Here is a 24,241-nt window from a genome sequence, read left to right as displayed (position 1 = left end):
AGATACATGGCTGAATTTTTTTTAAATGCAAATATGCTATATTAACTTGGTCAGACTCTGATAACTTCTGGAGTCAACTGCCTTCTAAGTATACGCAAAATTATTTCCATTACAATGTAATATTTAAAATACAACCATCATGTTATGTTCATATTCTTTTCGATATCTATCGAAATAGATCAGAGTACAGCAACAATAATTCCTGCTGTCAACTTACCTACTCAGATTTTCTATTATTAAAACACAAAGTATGGTACTAATTCCAACTAACTGAAGAGTGCACACAATTGTCTAGGTCTGTGAACTTAGTTGTCCGAGGCACCTTATTGAAGAAAAAGAAAGGAAAAGAAACACATAGAATAACAGAAGAGGCATCTGCAATCCCAGTGCAAACTCTCTCATCCTTTAATATAAATAGATCACTTCCTCAGTCATCAATTCTATTTTTATGGAAGATCCTTCCCAATCAATTGTCACGTACCAGTAAATTTCATCCCAGATGATTACTGCATTCCATCATTGCAAGGCACAGTGAATAAATGGCCACTTCAAGTTACCAATAAATCGACTGGAATGCCCAGTTCAAAGTGGTTTGCTTTGTGTGGCACTTTTGCTGATGTGGCCAAATTCAAGCAGACATGAATCGCCTCTCCTTCCAAATTCTATGCCACAAGCAATGTTTTCCATAGGTTACAGGTAACACTAGTAAAAACATTTTGAATGTAATAAATCCTCGGGCATATAGAGCACTGGGATGATCAGAAATTAGCAGGGTGTAAAATGGGTGAGGATCCCAAACAGTCCCCAGCCCAATCTCCCTTCAGCCAATCTGCTATCTCTCACTTCATACCTATAGTAAAACGGATTGCACTGCTTCAAAGGCATAGGCACAGATCATTTGCTGGCCACTGGGTGCCTGGACCATAGTTATTGCTCCAGAGTGTGCCCTCGGAGATCACACCACACGCCTCCACAACTCCACCAGCAGTTTGGCCTGGCCTGGTGTAGCACTGGAAAGTCGCACTTCAGTCTCACCAGTTCCCAGAGAAGTACAAGAGGTCGAGGCTCAGGTCTCCCTGGAAAGCCATCGCACAAGGGAAGTGGCAATTCCAGACCAAACTTGAAACACAGAAGGACGCACGACAGCTGTGACAGGCCTTGAATGCTATCACCTCCTATAAAGCAAAACCAAGTAGCATGTGACAACAAGGTTTCTCTCCCCACTGCTTTCAATGCCTTTTATGCTGCTTTGACCAACAAAACACCTTCACAAACTCCCACAGACCCCAAAAATACTGTGATTTCAGTCTCGGAGGGTGAATCCACAGAAAACATCTGGCCAAGATGGTATAACTGCCCTGTACAGTACACTGAAGACCTGTGCTAATCAATGTTTGACAGAAGTTTGGACAGGTACATGAATGGTAGATGTATGGAGGGCTATGGTCCCGGTGCAGGTTGATAGGAGTGGGCCATGATATTAACTAGTAGAAAACAGCATCAATATCAGAAACATTAGAAATAACAAGGAGAATGACAGAAATAGGAGTTACAGAAAGAAAAACTGGAATTCATTTCACAACCTTTAGCTTCTGTGACGGATTACTTGTTCATCCGCAATCCATTGGTACATTTTTCTAGTTCGTAAAAATTGTATCTGTGTTTGGAAATACTTTGTAGGTTGTAAACCTTTAGTAATTTGGAAATCTTTTATAAATCAAAAATCCTCTGAGTATTAAATGTGTGTTAGTAACTGTTAAAATTTATACGAGGATCATTAAAAATAAAATAAAATGTGTTTAAGCTACTTTGTTAGCTGGAGGTTCTCCTCCTTGGTAGGGAAGGGGGACCCCACTAAAAAACTGTGGATATTGGCAGCTCGATCTCACCGCGCTGATTACACAGTGTTCAATACAGGTGTCCCTCGCTTTTCAAACGTTCGCTTTATGAAACCTCACTGTTACGAAAGACCTACATTAGTACCCTATTTTCGCTTTCAGAAGGTGTTTTCACTGTTACGATAAAAAAATTCAGCGCACGATAAAAAATCAGCGCGCAATAAAAGGCAGCATGCCCCGAGCAGCCGCTCTCCCCCAGATTCGGAACTGCTTTGCTTTAGCCGTTTGCAAGATGAGTTCTATGGTATCGGAAAAGCCTGAAAGAGCTCATAAGGGTGTTACACTTACGGTAAAACTAGACACAATTAAGTGTTTTGATCTTGGTGAACAAAGTAAGGACAATGTGAGTTTGGCTTGTGGAAGCTGACGAACATGATGTTGAAGAGGTTTTGGCATCCTATCACCAAGAACTGACAGATGAAGAGCTGATGCAATTGGAAGAAAAAAGGATAACAATCGAAACCGAATGAGTAATAATAAAGTACGACTTTAATTTTGAAAGGGTATGTCGGTTTAGGGGATATTTGCAGGATGGTTTGAGTCCTTATTGAAGAACTGTGTGATAGAAAAATGCATGAGGCTCAGCAGTGAAGCAAGCCTTCCACATCAGCCACAGCAGACGACGAACCTCGACCTTCGACATCGAGGCGGGCAGAGATAGAAGAAGATGAGTTGCCTGCGCTAATGAAAACAGGCGACGAGATGACACCCCAGTGTCCCACCAGCCCAACCCCCAGGCCACGGACAGATACCAATTCGCGGAGAACGTAGCAGTAGCCAGGAGGCACACAGCACATCTTTAAGAAAAAAGCCGAAATAAACATGCTAATTAATTGAGTGCCGCCAACACGTAATTGTCAGCCCAGATCAGAGACGACGCAGTCGGAAATCGGCACTGATCTGGGCCGACAATTAAGGGCGGCACCTAATTAATTAGCATGTTTGTTTCGGTTTTTTTCTTAAAGATGTGCTGTGTACCTCCCGGCTAACGCTGGACCCCTGCGTGCTTCGCGGCAATATATCGCTCAGCAGCCTGGAGGGTGGGGGGCCACTGCACCACCCCAGCCTGTGACGACTCAGCCTAACACACCATCATCAGTGTGCTCGGTGCTGTCCCAATTCCGGTAAGTGATACTACACTGTACATACATTATTTCTACTTTATAAAGGCTGTGTATTTTTACGTGTTATTTGGTATGATTTGGCAGCTTCATAGTTTAAAGGTTACTGGAGAGCGCTTGCGCCGTGTTTTTGCCAACAGCGCTTGCGTGAGATTTTCGCTACGGAGATCTGTGCCGGCAATGATTGTGGAAAAGTATTTCTACTTTATATAGGCTGTGTATTTAACATATCATTCCTGCTTTTACTATATGTTACTATAATTTTAGGTTTTATGTGTTATTTGGCATGATTCGGTAGGTTATTTTTGGGTCTCCGAACGCTCACAAAATTTTCCCATATAAATAAATGGTAATTGCTTCTTCGCTTTACGACATTTCGGCTTACGAACCATTTCATAGGAACGCACTACCTTCGGATGGCGGGGGAAACCTTTATAACCTCCCTGTAGAGAAAACTTGAAAACTTCTGCAGACATACCGTGGAGAACATTCTGACAGGCTGCATCAATGTCTGGTATGCGGGAGGGGGCTACCCTGCAGGACAAAAAAAAGTTACAGTAACTTGTAAAATTAGTCAGCTCCATTTTGGGTACTAGCCTCCTTAGTACCCAAGACATCTTTGCGGTGCCTTAGGAAGTCAGCTTCCATCATTAAGGATCCCCACCAGCTAGGACATGCCCTCTTCACACGGTTCCTGTTGGGAAGGAAGTACAGAAGCCTGAAGGCACACACTCAGCAATTCAGGAACAATTTCTTCCCCTCTACTGTCCGATTTCTAAATGGACATTGAACCCATGAACATTACTTGACTACTTTTTAATTTCTGTTATTTTGCACTACTTATTCAAACCTAACTATTTGATAGATGTATATACAGTCGGCCCTCCGTATCCGCAGATTCAACCAACCCGGATCGGGATTGAAAAAAAACCCTAGAAGTTCTCTCTCCAGCACTCGTTGTTTGAGCACAGATTCTGATATTTGTATTATTGAGCCTCCTCCAAAGTGTCCTTTTTCCCTAAACAATACAGTGTAATAGCTATTTACATAACATTTCCATTGTATTAGGTATTATAAGTAATCTAGAGATGACTTAAAGTATATGGGAGGATGTGCGTAGGTTATATGCAAATACTATGCCATTTTATGTACGGGACTTGAGCATCTGTGGAATTTGGTGTCCGTGGGGGGTCCCAGAACCAAACCCCCGCAGATATGGATGGCTAACCGTATACTTAATGTAACTCAGTTTTTTCTCTATTTATTTACCATGCACTTCATCGTACCGCTGCCATAAAGTTAACAAATTTTACAACATATGCCGGTGATATTAAATATGATTCTGATTTAACCAGCAACAAACAAGTATTAAACCTGGGATGCACCTAGTCTGCAATTTAACAGGAAATGCATTTAGCCACTAAGTTTCTAGAAGACGTAGTCCAAACTGTAGGATATTCCACATGATCTGTGTTTAAATCAAAGTGAGACAAGGTAACAAATTTCATGCCAGTTTGGAGCTAAGATTGAAGAAATGGGAGACGTAGGCTACTCAGCTCCTTGAACCTGTTCTACCATTCATGGCTGATCCAAGTACGTTTACTCCACACCTTTCTATCATGGAAATCTGCCATCTACCTCCACCGCAAAGTATTCAAAGACTGCTCCTACCATCACGAGGAAAAAATTTCCAAAAAGGAAAACGCAATTGCACCTCATCTCTCTCACAAATGGGCAACCTGCATTTCTACATCTTGACCCTTAGTTCCAGTTTCACACAGAGGAAACAACCTGTCCACATCCATCTTGGCAAGTTCCCTCAGGACCTAGTGTTTCATTCAAAGTATAAAGTATAAAGTAAAAATCCCTGCTCATATCTTTAAATTCTAGAGGAATCAAATCTAGCTTCTGCAACATTTTCTCAATAAGACAACCTGTCCTGTTTATGTAGCAGTCTGATGACTTCTCTGTGCACTGCCACCAATGCATTCATATTCTTATTTAAATATGAAGACCAGTATCAAAATTCAAGATTGTTTCATGTAATTTCCAGTCCACAAGTTTAAAAAAGAACAAAATAATTGTTACTCTGGATCTGATGCAGCACAAAAAACACAATAAGATAAAGAACACAATCACAAAAAAAACACAATAAATATAAATACATAAAATAACTTTCATACATCCATTGACTACATGTTCATAAAGTGATGCTGGGCACAATAGTGTTTGCACATAAGGAAACTCTGACAAGAAATGACAAAGTAGTAGAGGTGGGGGTGTGGAGGAGTGGGTTAATAGGTGGAGGTGCTGATCAGCTTTACTGCCTGGGGATAAATAGCTGCTTTTGAGGCTAGTGGTCCTGGCAGTGATGCTATGAAGCCACCTACTTGATGGGAGGGGGATAAACAGTCCATAAGCAGGTTGGCTAAGATCCTTTATGGTGTTACTAGCCTTTTCCCAGCACCTTTCTGTATATATCTCCTTGAGGATGAGTAGGCTGGTGCCGGAGATGCGTTGGGCAGTTTTAACTACCCGTTGCAGAGCATTCCTCTCAATCGCAGTGCAGTTTCCATAACATGCAATGATGCAGCATAGTAGGATGCTCTCTACTGCCCATCTGTAGAAGGACGCGAGTACAGATGTGCATTGTCCAGCTCGGTTAAGCCTCCTCAGGAAGAGGAGGTGTTGGTCAGATTTCCTGATTGTGTACGATGTGTTCTGAGACAATGAGGGGTTTCGCAAGATGTGCATTCCCAGGAATTTGAAACTGCTTGCTGCTTCCACTGCTGGCCCGCCAATGTAAAGAGGGGTGTGAGTCCTCTGGAAGTTGATAACCATCTCCTTTGTCTTGCTGACACTGAGGAAGAGGTTACTTGCGTGGCACCAGGCCTTGAGCTCATCCAGCTTCTCTCTGTAGGTTCTCTCATCGTTGGGGATGAGTCACACCACTGCCGTGTCATCGGCAAACTTGGCAACATGATTACTTGAGTGTTTGACCATGCAGTTATGTGTGAGTGGAGTGTACAGCAATGGGCTCTGCACAAAGCCCTGGGAGCACTGGTGTTGAGGATGTTGTGCATCCTGACTATCAGAGGTACACAGAACACAGACATATTCTTCTCAATGCCCTATATAAATGAAACACAGCTTTCATACTCAATTTCCACTGTAATAAACAGTCACATTCTGTAAGTGCTTCAAATTAGTTGTTGCAGTCGTATTCTTGTCTTTAGGAAATAAGACACCCAGAGCTCTCCTATCCTCTCACCATTTAGCTAATATGCTTATTTTCAACTTAACAGTTTTCCCATAAACTTATTACTTCTTAAATCAGCTGAAAGTGAATTGAATTGCAAGGCATTTCAGGTGCCTCATTCTTTTTGATGGTTTGTGTTTAAGGATTTTGGGTCCCTGTAGAAAACAAAACATACATAAGAAGTCAATGACCAGGAAGGTAGTCTTTTCTTCTTGGCTTCAGTTTATAATGCACTTCTAGGTTCAGCTTCTGAAGGCTCCACTGGGATAAGCTTTTGCCCACTGGTGAAGTTTTATGCAAGTGCTATACCCGAGGGTAAAAGTAATACCTCCTTAGCAACTTAGTAGCAATTAACAAACACAATTTCTCGTGGCATTCAACTAATGGGTGATGAAAATGCATTTGGAGAATTATAAGCAGTCTTGCCCATCCACTGGCAGCATCTCAAGCCTTCTACAAAAGGCACTCTCAGGGAGGTGGGCAAAGCAGGAACTGCTGGAAGAGGATTTACAATTTCTCGCCCCACATACCAACTAATGCCCATAACTACGAGTCACTACTTTCGAGTGTTGTAACTGTCCTCCAGGTTGTGAGAGGCATTTCCAGAATAGGGTTTTTTTTTAAGTTTCCCTTAAAGAAAATCAAAATAATAGATTCCAATTAGTGGACAGCGTGGTTCAAGCTGACAGGAAATTGGCAATAGTAACACCAATAACCATGCGGTGCAGCAGTGGTGTGCAGAAGAGCACCTCTGAATGCACAACACATTGAACTTTGAAGTGGGTGGGCCAGGGCAGCAGATGACTATGTACAGGAGGTACCTAATAAAGTGGTTACTAAGTATGCAACAGGATGGTGGAGGTAGATTCAAGAACAATTTTCAGATGGGTGCTGGACATATCCATTGGGGAGAAATGAGTAGAATGGGAAAAAGGCAAAAGGAGTGGAACTAATTATTCCTCAATTAGTTAGCGCAAGAGAATGGGAGAATACTGCTTTCTGTACAGTATCATTCTACGCTAGTATTCAACTGTTTGGCATGCTCCTTTGAGATTAATTTCTGCACCATGTAGGAAGTCAATGCCCTGTTAAAAATAACATATTATCATATAACCATATAACAATTACAGCACGAAAACAGGCCATCTCCACCCTTCTAGTCCGTGCCGAACTCTTACTCTCACCTATTCCCACTGACCTGCACTCAGCCCATAACCCTCCATTCCTTTCCTGTCCATGTATCTATCAAATTTAACTTTAAATGACAACATTGAACCTGCCTCAACCACTTCTGCTGGAAGCTCGTTCCACACAGCTACCACTCTTTGGGTAAAGAAGTTCCCCCTCATGTTACCCCCAAACTTTTGCCCTTTAACTCTCAACTCATGTCCTCTTGTTTGAATCTTCCCCACTCTCAATGGAAAAAGCCTATCAACGTCAACTCTACCTATCTCCCTCATAATTTTAAATACCTCTATCAATTCCCCCTCAACATTCTACGTTTCAAAGAATAAAGACCTAACTTGTTCAACCTTTCTCTGTAACTTAGGAGATGAAACCCAAGTAACATTTTAGTAAACCTCTCCTGTACTCTCTCAATTTTATTGACATCTTTTCCATAATTCGGTGACCAGAACAGTACACAATACTCCAAATTTGGCCTTACCAATGCCTTATACAATTTCAACATTACATTCCAACTCCTATACTCAATGCTGTGATTTATAAAGGCCAGCATACCAAAAGCATTCTTCACCACCTATCCACATGAGATTCCACCCTCAGGGAACTATGCACCATTATTCCTAGATCCCTCTGTTCTACTGCATTCTTCAATGTCCTACCATTTACCATGTATGTCCTATTTTGATTAGTCCTACCAAAATGTAGCACCTCACATTTTTCAACATTAAACTCCATCTGCCATCTTTCAGCCCACTCTTCTAACTGGCCTAAATCTCTCTGCAAGCTTTGAAAACCTACTTCATTATCCACAACACCACCTATCTTAGTATCATCTGCATACTTACTCATCCCATGTACTGCCCCGTCATTCAGAACATTAGTATATATGACAAACAACACTGAACCCAGTACAGATCCCTGAGGCACACCGTCCTCCAATCTGACACACAGTTACCCACCACCAATCTCTGGCGTCTCCCATCTAGCCACTGCTGAATCCATTTTACTACTTCGATATTAATGCCTAACGATTGAACCTTCCTAATCAACCATCAGTGTGGAACCTTGTCAAAGGCCTTACTGAAGTCCATATGGACAACATCCACCGCTTTACCCTCGTCCACTTTCTTAGTAACCTTACCAAAAAATTCAATAAGATTTGTCAAACATGACCTTCCAAGCGCAAATCCATGTTGACTGTTCCTAATCAGACGCTGTCTATCCAGATAATTATATATACCATCGCTAAGAATACTTTCCATCAATTTACCCACCACTGACGTCAAACTCATAGGCCAATAATTGCCAGGTTTACTCTTAGAACCCTTTTTAAACAATGGAATGATATGAGCAATATGCCAATCCTCCAGCGCCATACCCGGAGACTTATCCAATTTTATATTCCTTAAAAGCGCCAGTACTTCCTCTTCTTTAATCATCATACTTTCCATAACTACTCTTCTTGTTTCCTTTACCTTACACAATTCAATATCCTTCTCCTTAGTGAATACTGAAGAAAAGAAATTGTTCAAAATCTCCCTCATCTCTTCTGGCACCACACATAGCCATCCACTCTGATTCTCCAAGGGACCAATTTTATCCCCCAATATCCTTTTGCCAATAACATAACTGTAGAAACCCTTTGGATTTATTTTCACCTTACTTGCCAAAGCAGCCTCGTATCTTCTTTTAGCTTTTCTAATTTCTTTCTTAAGATTCTTTTCACATTCTTTATATTCCTCAAGCACCTCATTAACTCCAAGCTGCCTATATTTATTGAAGATCCCTATCTTTTTCCAAACCAAGTTTCCAATATCCGTTGAAAACCATGGCTCTCTCAAACTTATAACTTTTCCTTTCAACCTAACAGGAACATAAAGATCCTGTACCCTCAAGATTTCACCTTTAAATGACCTCCATTTCTCTATTACATCCTTCCCATAAAACAAACTGTCCCAATCCATTCCTTTTAAATCCTTCTGCATCTCCTCAAAGTTAGCCTTTCTCCAATCAAAAATCTCAATCCTAGGTCCAGTCCTATCCTTCTCCATAATTACACTGAAACTAATGGTATTGTGATCACTGGGCCCGAAGTTCTCCCCAACACATACCTCCGTCACCTGCCTTATCTCATTTCCTAACAGGAGATTCAACACTGCCCCTTCTCTAGTTGGTACCTCTATGTATTGTTGCAAAAAACTGTCTTGCACACATTTTAAAACTCCAAACCATCCAGCCCTTTTACAGAATGGGTTTCCCAGTCTATGTGTGGAAAATTAAAATCTCCCACAATCACAACCTTGCGCTTACTACAAATATCTGCTAGCTCCTTACAAATTTGCTCCTCCAGTTCTCGGTCCCCATTAGGTGGTCTATAATACACCCCTATAAGCGTCACTACACCTTTCCCATTCCTCAATTCCACCCAAATAGCCTCCCTAGACGAGTCCATTAATCTATCCTGCCAGAGCACTGCTGTTATATTTTCTCTGACAAACAATGCAACACCTCCCCCTCTTGCTCCTCCTATTCTATCACACCTGAAGCAACGAAATTCTGGAATATTTAGTTGCCAATCACACCCTTCCTGCAACCACGTTTCACTAATAGCTACAGCATCATATTTCCAGGTATCAATCCATGCTCTAAGCTCATCCACCTTTCTTACAATGCTCCTAACATTAAAATAGATGCATTTTAGAAACTCTCCACTTCCCACTCTCTGTTTATCCTTAATGGAGCAAACAACTTTGTTATCTTTTTCTTCCTTTACCCCTACATCCTTGGTCTAATTGCTCTTGATCTCTGTCCCCTGCCTATACTGCCACACACACCGCCTACCTGCCTTCTCCATTTGTGAACCAACCTCCCCTCTCCTAGTCTCCTTAATTTGATTCCCTCCCACTAAACACTCTAGTTTAAAGTCACTTCAGTAGCCCTCGTAAATCTCCCCGCCAGGATATTGGTCCCCCTAGGATTCAAGTGTAACCTGTCCTTTTTGTACAGGTCATGCCTGCGCCAATGGAGGTCCCAATGATCCAAAAACTTGAATCCCTGCCCCCTGTTCCAATCCCTCAGCCACGCATTTATCCTACATCTCATCGCATTCCTACTCTCACTGTCGCGTGGCACAGGCAGTAATCCCGAGATTACTACCTTTGTGGTCCTTTTTCTCAACTCCCTTCCCAACTCCCTATATTCTTCTTTCAGGACCTCTTCCCTTTTCCAACCTATGTCATTGGTACCTATATTTACCACGATCTCTGGCTCCTCTCCCTCCCACTTCAGGATCCCTTGGACGTGATCAGAAACATCCCGGACCCTGGCACCATGGAGGCAAACTACCGTCCGGGTCTCCGGACTGCGTCCACAGAATCGTCTATTTGACCCTCTAAAAACACACAGAGGGGGATCATAAAGCCGAGGAAACAGGACCAGGTCGAGACAACAGAAACTTTTGGAGAAGAGGAGTTCGGTGGGTAATACCGTTCCGGCTGACCGGAAATGCACTGAGAGTGGTAAGCGTAAAGGAATCGGGTGCTTACTGTTCTGGATAACAATGGATGGTGCAATCCGGGGTATATTACGATCGAGGAACGTGTTTGCAGACTGGATACTGAACTTTTTACTGTTGGACTTCGGCCACATTCCTCCGTGATACAACACTTGGAGGCACGGGAGGTCGTTCCTGCCTGTGGCCATCGAACGTGCAGCTCCTCCCGTGGAGGGTCAGACACCCTGAGCCAATAGACTGGTCCTGGACTTAGTTTCCATCTGGCATAGTTTGTATTTTGTTGTTTCATTGTTGGGGTTTTTTGTATTGCTATATTTACACTCTATTCTTGGTTGGTGCGGCTGTAACAAAACCAAATTTCCCTCGGGATTAATAAAGTATATCTATCTATCTGTCTAACTATTGAGTTCCCTATTACTATTGCCCGCCTCTTCCATTCTCTACCCTTCTTAGCTACAGGGCTGGACTCTGTGCCGGAGGTACGGCCAGTGTTGCTTCCCCCAGGTATGCTGTTCCCCCCCCAACAGTACTCAAACAGGAGTACTTATTGTCAAGGGACACAGCCACAGCCACAGGGGTACTCTCTATTACCTGATTCTTCCTATTCCCCTTCCTGAACGTGACCCACTTGTCTTCCTCCCGTAGCCCCGGTGTGACCATCTGCCTGTACCTCCTCTCTATCAACTCCTCACTCTCCCTGATAAGACGAAGGTCAGTGAGCTGCAGTTCCAGTTTCCTAACGCGGTCCCTTAGGAGCTGCATCTCGACGCAACTGGCGCAGATGTGGATGTCCGGGAGGCTGGGAGACTCCAGGACCTCCCAGATCCGGCACTGAGAACAACAAGCTGCCCTCACACTCATACTTACCCCTCTCCTCAAAAAACAACAAAAAATGAATACCAAACCTTCTTCACCTCGCCCATTTCCGCCGAAGCCTGTTAAGCCAAAGCCTTTAAGCCTTCACTCTGCTCCCAGTTCACTCCGCAGCCCGCAAACTATGCTGCCCGCTGTATAAGACTCTGTTCCTTTTAAATCTTCCGTGCTTCATTGCCCGACGTCACACGCCAGCGCAGTCCCGCCTCTCTCAACGCCGATGAACAAAACTGAAAAATTCAAAAAAGGCTTCCTCCGCACTCCCGCTCTAATTCTCAGACTTCCTTCTCCAAATTAAACCCAAAATCAGGAGCTGTGTCCTTTTAAATCTTCCACGCTTCAACTCCCTGATGTCACTCGCCTGCGCAGTCACACCTCTCTCAACACCAATGAAAAAAACCGAAAAATTCAAAAAAGGCTTCCTCCGTACTCCTGCTCCGATTCTCAGACTTCCTTCTCCAAATCCACCACTACTATCTGGCGTCTCCCATCCAGCCACTACTGAATCCATTTTACTACTTCGATATTAATGCGTAACGATTGAACCTTCCTAACTAACCTTCCATGTGGAACCTTGTCAAAGGCCTTACTGAAGTCCATATAGACAACATCCACCGCTTTACCCTCGTCAACTTTCCTAGTAACCTCATCAAAAAAATTCAATAAGATTTGTCAGACATGACCTTCCACGCACAAATCCATGTTGACTGTTCCTAATCAGACCCTGTCTATCCTTATAATTATATATACCATCTCTAAGAATACTTTCCATCAATTTACCTACCACTGACGTCAAACTCACAGGCCGCTAATTGCCAGGTTTTCTCTTAGAACCCTTTTTAAAGACGTCAAACTCACAGGCCGCTAATTGCCAGGTTTACTCTTAGAACCCTTTTTAAACAATGGAACCACATGAGCAATATGCCAGTCCTCCAGCACCATCCCCGTTTCTAATAACATTTGAAATATTTCTGTCAGAGCCCCAGCTATTTCCACACTCACTTCCCTCAAGGTCCTAGGGTATATCTCGTCCAGACCCGGAGACTTATCCACTTTTATATTACTTAAAAGCGCCAGTACTTCCTCTTCTTTAATCATCATACTTTCCATAACTACCCTTCTTGTTTTCTTTACCTTACACAATTTAATATCCTTCTCCTTAGTGAATACCGAAGAAAAGAAATTGTTCAAAATCTCCCCCATCTCTTCTGGCACCACACATAGCTGTCCACTCTGATTCTCTAAGGGACCAACTTTATCCCGCACTATCCTTTTGCTATTAATATAACTGTAGAAACCCTTTGGATTTATTTTCACCTTACTTGCCAAAGCAGCCTCGTATCTTCTTTTAGCTTTTCTAATTTCTTTAAGATCCTTTTTACATTCTTTATATTCCTTGAGCACCTCATTAACTCCAAGCTGCCTATATTTATTGTAAATCCCTCTCTTTTTCTGAACCAAGTTTCCAATATCCCTTGAAAACCATGGCTCTCTCAAACTTTTAACCTTTCCTTTCAACCTAACAGGAACATAAAGATCCTGTACCCTCAAAATATCACCTCTAAATGACCTCCATATTTCTATTACATCCTTCCCATACAACAAATTGTCCCAATCCACTCCTTCTAAATCCTTTAGCATCTCCTCAAAGTTAGCCTTTCTCCAATCAAAAATCTCAACCCTGGGTCCAGTCCTATCCCTTTCCATAATTATATTGAAATTAATGGTATTGGGATCACTGGACCTGAAGTGCTCCCCAACACATAACTCCATCACCTGCCCTATCTCATTCCCTAACAGGAGATCCAACACTGCCCCTTCTCTAGTTGGTACCAAAAAGTTGCTCCAAAAAGTATCTTGCATACATTTGACAAACTCCAAACCATCCAGTCCTTTTACAGAATGGGCTTCCCAGTCTATGTGTGGAAAATTAAAATCTCCCACGATCACAACCTTGTGCTTCCTACAAATACCTGCTATCTCCTTACAAATTTGCTCCTCCAATTCTCGGTCCCCATTAGGTGGTCTATAACAGGGGTCCCCAACCTTTTTTGCACTATGGACCGGTTTCGTATTGACAATATTCTTGTGGACCGGCCGACCCGGGGGGTGGGGGGGGGGGAGTAGGGTTGCCAACAGACAAGAGTAGGAGTCAAATACATTGTTTACCACAAGTGACTACAATGACCATGAAGCCTTACGCGGGTACCAGTGCGCATGCGTGATTTTTGCATGCGTGTACGTGCCCATTTTTTCTGCAAATTGTTTCTGGCGATTCTGTATGGGGGTGGGGGTGGGGGTGGGGGTGGTGTTAATCACGACCGGAATATAGGTGATAAGCGGCTAATACACTCAATTTCGTTTCTAAATGGGATTATCTAACGAATTTAATATTAAACACACAGCGCATATTTTCCTCGCATGAATATAGCGATGAGTCAATTATCAAGGGAGGACAGGGGAGCTTGAAGTAAGTGTTTAACAAACTTCCGGTAGAAGTGGTAGAGGCAGGTTCGGTATTATCATTTAATGAAAAATTGGATAGGTACATGGACAGGAAAGGAATGGAGGGTTATGGGCTGAGTGCAGGTCGGTGGGACTAGGTGAGAGAAGCGTTCGGCACAGACTAGAAGGGCCGAAATCGCGTGTTTCCATGCTGTAATTGTTATATGGTTATATAAATAAGTCAATAGCATCATAACATTTTAAGTAACGTTTGGATATTAAACACACAGCGCATATTTTCCTTGTATGCACATATAAAATCATTGCAACACACCAATATCGCTGCATCAGTGGAAGCCCTGGGCTTGTTTTCCTGCAACAAGACGGTCCTATTGAGGGGTGATGGGAGACAGCGATACTCGAAGGGGGTTCCTTATGTCCAGTCTATTCCGCAATTTGGTTTTCGTTGTATTCATTGCAGAGATATATTGGAAATGGAAGCAACGTTTTCAGTGCTTTCGTGGCTATCTCAGGATATTTAGCCTTGACTTTGATCCAGAATGCCGGCAGAGATGTTATGTCAAACATACTTTTCAGCCTGCCGTCATTTGCAAGCTCGAGGAGTTGATCTTCTTCCTGCGCTGACATGGATGACGCGCGGGTAATGACCTCGCATGCGTAATGGCACAACAATGGGCGTGACAGGGAATGAGGAAAGTTGCAGCTGACTCCTATCGCCAAATCATATCGTTTCCTCGCGGCCCGGCAGCACATGCTTTGCGGCCCGGTGGTTGGGGACCGCTGGTCTATAATACACCCCTCTAAGCGTCACTACACCTTTCCCATTCCTCAATTCCACCCAAATAGCCTCCCTAGACGGGTCCACTAATCTATCCTGCCAGAGCACCGCTGTTATATTTTCTCTGACAAGCAATGCAACACCTCCCCCTCTTGCCCCTCCTATTCTATCACACCTGAAGCAACGAAATCCTGGAATATTTAGTTGCCAGTCACACCCCTCCTGCAACTATGTTTCACTAATAGCTACAACATCATATTTCCAGGTATCAATCCATGCTCTGAGCTCATCCACCTTTCTTACAATGCTCCTAGCATTAAAATAGATGCATTTAAGAAACTCTCCACCTCTTACTCTCTGTTTATCCTTAATGGAGCAAACAGCTTTGTTATCTTTTTCTTCCGTCTCCCCTGCATCTTCGGTCTGAATGCTCCCGTTCTCTGTCCCCTGCCTATCCTCCCTCACACACTGTCTACTAGCTTTCTCTATTTGTGAACTAACCTCCTCTCTCCTAGTCTCTTCAATTTGATTCCCACCCCCCAACCATTCTAGTTTAAAGTCACCTGAGTAGCCTTCACAAATCTCCCCGCCAGGATATTGGTCCCCCTAGGATTCAAGTGCAACCCGTCCTTTTTGTACAGGTCACACCTGCGCCAAAAAAGGTCCCAGTGATCCAAAAACTTGAATCCCTGCTCCCTGCTCCAATCCCTCAGCCACGCATTTATCCTCCACCTCACTGCATTCCTACTCTCACTGTCTCGTGGCACAGGCAGTACTCCTGAGATTACTACCTTTGCAATCCTTCTTCTCAACTCCCTTCCTAACTCCCTACATTCCCTATAATATCATTCAAAGAAATAAGAGCAAATGTAAAATCCAATAGTAACCCGAGTATTAAAGTATATTTAGGCAATGACAAAATTATGAATATCATTCAAAATGCTGCAAGGAATGTGACCATAGGTTACTGTGGAAAAAAAATTCAAACAAAATACATTCACCAAAGATTCAGCTGACATGAAGTACTTAACACCTTTTCAACTATAGTGAAGTTAATTAAAAAACAACACATTCTTTTTAAATCAAAGCACATTTCTACAAACTTACATGTTCACCCATTGTTACTGTAACAACCTGTACCATCTCATCACATACTGCAGGCCAAATTATTTCCACTTATTGCACAGAGAAGCAAATACTTTGGATAAATGCAGATAGACCCTTCATTTCCTCATGAATTTTCTGGTTCTATCATTTTCCCCACTTCCCCACTTTTTTCCCCTCATCTAAGTGTGGGCATTGCTGTTATTTGCTGTCACCTCTGCCAATTAGCAGAGTGTTTTCTTAAAGGTGGGAATTGCATGTGCTGGGGGAAGGGACCTGGAGCTGGGTTTTAAATGGCTCCATCAATCAAAAGTACAAAAGCAAAGCTCAGCTCTTATTTTGGAAAAGGGACATTGAGCTGGTTCAATCTTCAATCTTGTATCTGACAGTGGGTTAGAGCCCAGAAAGCTATAAAAAGTGGAAAGTGAGGAGCTGTTCATTTCAATCTTGGAAGGAAGGAAGCTTATTAAATAAATCTACTAACACAGCAGATTATATTGATAGGGCAAGTACTTAGATTTCAGGATAGAGAAAGGATAGAGGGTAAAATGTCATAAGAGGCATAAATAGAACACAAACAGCTGATTTGAGTTTTTTTTACCCCCTTGAAGACCTTACAGATTAAAAAAATGTTTTCTGGTTTGAATATCCAAAAAGACAAATTAGAACGCTTTAAAGAAGTGTATTAGAAAATGTATCAGGATGTAAAAGGTAGATTGAAATTTGCTTTGCTCCATGCCAACACTGTCTGAAAACCTTCAGGCAGTAACATTCCAAAATGCAGGAGATCCAAAGTGTTGTTGACACATATGCATTTCATCATTTATTCTCACTGGCTCTACACTCGACCTTCGGATCACTTGGACAAGAGCAATACCTAAACCAGGCTATGGTTTATTGATTACAGCTCAGTGTTCAATATGATCATACCTTCAGTACTAATCAACAAGCTTCAAAACCTGGACCTCTGTACCTCCCCCTGCAAATTAATCCTTGACTTCCTTATCGGGAAACAATAGTCAGTACAGATTGGTAATAACATAGAAACATAGAAACATAGAAAATAGGTGCAGGAGTAGGCCATTCGGCCCTTCGAGCCTGCACCGCCATTTATTATGATCATGGCTGATCATCCAACTCAGAACCCAGCCTTCCCTCCATACCCCCTGACCCCTGTAGCCACAAGGGCCATATCTAACTTCCTTTTAAACATAGCTAATGAACTGGCCTCAACAGTTTCCTGTGGCAGAGAATTCCACAGATTCACCACTCTCTGTGTGAAGAAGTTTTTCCTAATCTCGGTCCTAAAAGGCTTCCCCTCTATCCTCAAACTGTGACCCCTCGTTCTGGACCTCCCCAACATCGGGAACAATCTTCCCGCATCTAGCCTGTCCAATCCCTTTAGGATCTTATACGTTTCAATCAGATCCCCCCTCAATCTTCTAAATTCCAACGAGTACAAGCCCAGTTCATCCAGTCTTTCTTCATATGAAAGACCTGCCATCCCAGGAATCAATCTGGTAACATCTCCTCTTCGCTGGCAGAGCAGAGCATGCATCAAAGATGCATGCTTAGCCCACTGCTCTACTCTCTCTTGACTCATGACTGTGTGGTTAGGCACAGCTCATAGTTTGCTGATGACACAGCTGTGATTGACAGAATCACAGCTGGAGGTGTGGAGGTGTATCGGAGTGAGATAGATCGACAGGCTGAGTGATGTTGCAACAACACTTTGCACTCAGCGTTAGTAAGACCAAGGAATCGGTTGTGGACTTCAGGAAGAGGAAGAGCGAAGAACACACACCCATCCTCACTGAGGGGTCCGCAGTGAAAAGGGTGAGCAGATTCAAAGATTCATTTATTATCGAAGTATGTATGCAGTATGCAACTCAGATTCCTCTTCTCTAGATAGCCACGGAACAAAGAGAACAATGGAAGTTGGTCAAAAGAAAAATCAACCTCCCACACAAAACAAAACTCATCTCACAAACACTAAACCCTAAACCCACCAATCGGCAACAAGAAAGTATGGGCGAAAACGCAGAATACAAAGAAAAACAGAACTGAAAGAGGCTAATATGAACTATAGTTAGTTTGAACTACAGTCCACAGTCCAATCTATAAATTGCAGAATTTTAATAACATCCTCCAACAGCATCGAGGAGAGTGGCCACTTGAACACAGAGGCCTTTCAAGATCCATCACACACAAACACGAGATCATCACAGTGGCGAGCAAGAGGCAGGTAATCAGTGTCGAATACTCGCTCTCCTCCACATCCGTCCCAATACTTCAATCCTAGTCAATGTCTATCTGGGGAGAAATGGAGTCGATCATGGCCCTGCTCTCTGTCTCTAAGCTTCTTCACCTCAAGGCAGCTCGCACTCACTCTCCTCTTCTGGAATTTTCATGGAGACAGCAGAGCGCTAGATCACTCAATCAATCTCCAAACTGTAATTCACACTCTTTAACGGTTCCAGAAACACATTTTAGATTTTAAAAAGACCTAGAAGATATAGAAGACATCTTGACTGGAAACAAGTTCCTGAGCGACCATACCTCACAGCATTTATACTGGGCCCAACACATTGTTGCAATAATGAGGAAAGTACACCAGCAACTACACTTTATTAAAAGCTTGATGAGACTTGGCATGTTACCAAAGACACTAGCAAATTTCCACGGATGGACTGTGGAGTGTTACAACTGGCTGCATCACCGCCTTGGTGTGGAGACGCCAATGCACTGGACCAAAACAAAATGCAGAGTTTTTTAAACTCCATCAAGCACACCAGCCTCCCCTCTACCAAGGTTATCTTCAAGAGGCTGTGCCTCAAGATATCCTTACCATCCAGGACATGGCCTATTCTAATTACTACCATTACAGGGGAGGTACAGGAGCCTGAAGATGCACACTTAATATGTTGGGATCAGCTTTTTCACCTCCTCTATAGATTTCAAAGTGGTCTATGAACCCAAACTTATTATTGTGTTATTAATATATTTCTGATTGTATCCTATAGTAATCTTTTTTAATGTGCTGCTGCTACAAAACAACAAATTTGATGACATATGTCAGTGATAATCCAGATTCTGATTCTTTCCCCTTCCCTAGCTGCTAGCTTTTCCTCATTTTCTGTACTTGCCTAAAACCCATCGAGCCCTTAATGATGTCATAATTTGAAACTTGTTTAGATCCACAGTCATAGAGCACCACAACACAAAAACAAGCTCTTTGACACACCTAGTCTGTGCTGAAATGTTATTCTGTCGGCCCCCGTCAGCCCGCACCTGGACCATAGCCCTCCATACTACTCCATCCAGGTACTTATCCAAACTTCTCTTAAATGCTGCAATCAAACCTGCCCTTACAAGATATTAGTTCAGCTGCAACTGGTACTCTCGAGTCCGAACTAATATCACCAATGTATGTTGTGAAATTTGTTCACTTTGCAGCAGCAATAGAATGCAATACATAATAATAGAAAAACATGAATTACTGTAAGTATATATTAAATAATTAAAGAATGCAAAAATGGAAATGAAAAGGTAGTGAGGTAGTGATCATGAATTCAATGTCCATTCAAAAATCAGTTGGCAGAGGGGAAAAAGCTATTTCTGAATCGTTGAGTGTGCCTTCATGCTTCTGTATATCCTTTCTGATGGCAGCAATGGGAACAGGGCATCAACTGGATGGTGGGAGTCCTTAATAATGGATGCTGCCTTTTTGAGGCTTCGTTCCTTGAAGATGTCCTGAATATTATGAAGGATAGTGCCCATGATGGAGCTGACAAGTTTACCTTAAAACCATAAGATATAGTCTTATGAAGCAGAATTAGGCCATTTGGCCTATCGAGTCTGCTCCACCATTTTATTATAGCTGATCCAAATTTCCTCTCAGCCCCAATCTCATACCTTCTCCCCATATCCCTTCATGCCTTGACCAATTAAGAATCTGTCAAACTCTGCCTTGAATATACACAAAGACTTGGCCTCCACAGCTGCCTGTGGCAAAGAACTCCACAAACTCGCCACTCCCTGGCTAAAGAAATTTCTCCTCATTTCCATTCTAAAAGAACACCGCTCTATTCTGAAGCTGTGTCCTCTGGTCTTGGACTCTCCTACCACAGGAAACACCTCTCCACATCCACTCTATCAAGGCCTTTCACCACTCGATCAGTTTCAATGAGGTCACCCCTCATTCTTCTGAATTCTAGTGAATACAGGCCCAGAGCCCTCAAACACTATTCACATGACAAGCTATTCATTCCTGGAATCATTTTCGTGAACCTCCTTTGAACCCTCTTCAGTTTCAGCACATCCTTTCTAAGATGAGGGGCCCAAACCTGCTCACAATATTCCTAGTGAGGCCTCAAAAGTGCTTTATCAATTTTCAACATTACCTCCTTGCTTTTATATTCTAGTCCTCTTGAAGTGAATGCTAACATTGCATTTGCCTTCTTCACCAGAGACTCAACCTTCAAATTAACCTTTAGGGAATCCTGCACAAGGACTCCCAGGTCCCTTTGCACCTCAGATTTTTGTATTTTCTCTCCATTTAGAAAATAACCCTTTCATTTCCTCGACCAAAGTGCATGACCACACACTTCCCGACACTGTACGCCATCTGACACTTCTTTGCCCATTCTCCTACTCTGTCCAATCCTTCTGTACCCTCTCTACTTCCTCAAAACTACCTGCCCCTCCATCTATCTTCATATCGTCTGCATACTTTGGAACAAATCTATCAATTCCGTCAACCAAATCATTGGCACATAACGTAAAAATAATTGATCCCAGCACAGACCTCTGTGCAACACCAATAGTCAATGGCAGCTAGCCAGTAAAAGCTCCATTTATTACCACCGTCTGCCTCCTGCCAATCAGCCACTGCTTTACCCACGCTAGAATCTTTCCTGTAATACCATGGGCTCATAGCTTGTTAAGCAGCCTCATATGTGGCACCTTGTCAAACGCCTTGTGAAAATCCAAAGACACAACATCAATTAATTCTCCTTTGTCTATCTTGCTTGTTATTTAGATTAGATTAGATTATGAGGACACACAGTCCTCTTTTATTGTCATTTAGTAATGCATGCATTAAGAAATGATACAATGTTCCTCCAGAATGATATCACAAAAACACAAGACAAACTAAGACTGAAAAACTGACAAAAACCACATAATTATAACATATAGTTACAACAGTGCAAAGCAATACCATAATTTGATAAAGAACAGACCATGGGCACGGTAAAAAAAAGTCTCAAAGTCTCGCAAAAGTCCCATCATCTCACACAGATGGTAGAAGGAAGAAAAACTCTCCCTGCCATGAGCTTCTAGCACCGCAAACTTGCCAATGCAGCACCCTGGAAGCACCCGACCACAGCCAACTTGAGTCCGTCTGACAATTTCGAGCCTCCGACCAGCCCTCCGACACCAAGCACTGAGCATCATCTCCGCCAAGCGCTTCGACCCCGGCCTCGGCAACCAGCAATAGACAAAGCCGAGTATTTGGGTCCTTCCCCTCCAGAGATTCTCAATCGCACAGTAGCAGCGGCAGCAAAGCGAACATTTCAGAAGTTTCTCCAGATGTTCCTCCGTGCTTCTCACGTCTGTCTCCATCAAATCAGGATTGTGCACGGTACCTACTTACAAATACGATATCACTTTGGAGCAGCTGTGCGCACTGCGTCGCGCCGCCATCTTCTCCTCCCCTCCAATCTTATTCAAAGAATTCAAAACAGACTTGTCAGGCAAGATTTTCCCTTGATGAAATCATGCAGACTATGGACTATTTTATCATCTGCACCAAGTACCCTGAGAGCTCATCCTTAAATCGACTCCAAGATCTTCCCAACCAGTGGGGTCAGACCAACTGGTCTACAGTTTCCTTTTTTCTGCCTCTCTCCCTTCTTGAATAGCGGAGTGACAACTACAACTCTCTGCAGCTTACTTCGATCCTGTGCAGCAGACCTTCATTCCAGACAGTGACTCAGCCACGTAGAATGCTCTCCACAGTAGAGTTTTAGATGACTATTTTGTGTCAGTTTTCACAGTGGTGGACACGTCTAACATGCCGAAGAGAGATGATATGGATGCGATGGGAGGTGAGGACTGTGATACTATAGCTATCCCCAAAGAGGTAGTGCTGAGCAAACTTGTGGGCCTAAAGATACGCAAGTCCCCTGGATCTGGTGGAATGCATCCCAGGGTACTGAAAGAAATGACAGAGGTTATAGTTGAGGCTTTGTTGATAATTTACCAAAATTCTCTGGAGTATGGTCAGATCCTGGTGGATCGGAAGAAGGTAAATGTCACACCACTGTTCAAAAAGGATGTAGGCAAAAGACAGGTAATGAAAGGCCAGTCAGTTTAACATCTGTAGTTGGGAAAATTCTTGAAGCTATTAAAGAAGAAAATGCAAGGCATCTGAGAAAAAAAGGATCCATCAGGCAGACACAGCATGGATTCAGCAAACAACAGGAATTCTGCAGATGCTGGAAATTCAAGCAACACACATAAAAGTTGCTGGTGAACGCAACAGGCCAGGCAGCATCTCTAGGAAGAGGTGCAGTCGACGCTTCAGGCCGAGACCCTTCGTCAGGACAGACGAAGGGTCTTGGCCTGAAAGGTCGACTGCACCTCTTCCTAGAGATGCTGCCTGGCCTGCTGCGTTCACCAGCAACTTTTATGGATTCAGCAAAAGCAGGTCCTGTTTGACAAACTTACTGGAGATCTTTGAGAATTATAATAAGCAGAGTGGATAGAGGGGAACAGATGGACGTTATTTACTTGGATTTCCAAAAGGTGTCACATAAAAGACTTATCCATAAGATAAGGATGCATAGAGTTGGGGGGTGATATATTAGCATGGAAAGAGAATTGGTTAACCAATAGAAAACTGCAAGTTGGGATATACGGGTGTCTCTCTGGTTGGCAATCAGTGGTGAGTGGTGTGTCGTAGGGGTTGGTGCTGGGCCTGCAACTGTTCACAATATACATTAACGATTTGGAAGAGGGGACCGAGTGTATTATGTTCAAGTTTTCTTTTCCACTCAATTTAGTGTCATCAGCAAATTGTGCAGGGCTATACAGAGAGCCTGCAGAGAGATATAGATAGGCTAAATGAGTGGGAAAGGGTCTGGAAGATGGAGAATAATGTTGGTAAATGTGAGGTCATCCACTTTGGAAGGAAAAATGGAAAATCAGGTTATTATTTAAATGATAAAAGATTGCAGCGTGCTGCTCTGCAGAAGGACTTGGGAGTGGTTAAGCATGAACTTCAAAAAATTGGTTTATAGGTGCAGCAGGCTATCAAGAAGGCAAATGGAAGGTTGGGCTTCATTGCTAGAGGGATTGAATTTAACAGCGGGGAAGTTATGCTGCAAATATATAGGGTACTTGTGAGGCCGCATCTGGTGTACAGCGTGCAGTTCTGGTCTCCTTACTTGAGGAAGGATATACTGGCTTTGGAGGCGGTGCAGAGGAAATTCACCAGGTTGATTCCAGAGATGAGGCGGTTAGACTATGAGGGGAGATTGAGTCGCCTGGAACTGTACTTGCTAGAATTCAGAAGGATGAGAGATCTTATTGAAACATAAAATTATGAAAGAGATAGGTAAGATAGAGGCAGGAAAGTTGTTTCCACTGGTAGGTGAGACTAGAACTAGGAGACATAGCTTCAAGATTCGGGGGAGTCAATTTAGGAGGAAGCTGAAAAGGAAATGCTTTTCCCAAAGAGTGCTGAATTTGTGGAATTCTCTGCTCAATGAAGCAGTGGAGGCTACCTCAGTAAATATATTTAAGTCAAGGTGGGATAGACTTTTGCATAATAGGGGAATTAAGGGTTATGGGAAATAGGCAGGTAGGTGGAAGATGAGTCGATGGTCAGATTAGCCATGATCTTATTCAACGGCGGAGCAGGCTCAAGAGGCCAGATGGCCTAGTCCTGCTCCTATTTCTTATGTTCTTAAGTGACATACAAATCACCTCACACCCTTAATGAAATATTGCAACTGCCATGCCTTCTTTGTAGCTGCA

Source organism: Mobula hypostoma, chromosome 25 (genome assembly GCF_963921235.1).
Source record: "Mobula hypostoma chromosome 25, sMobHyp1.1, whole genome shotgun sequence".
Taxonomy (NCBI): domain Eukaryota; kingdom Metazoa; phylum Chordata; class Chondrichthyes; order Myliobatiformes; family Myliobatidae; genus Mobula; species Mobula hypostoma.
Note: the sequence above shows the minus strand (reverse complement) of the source record.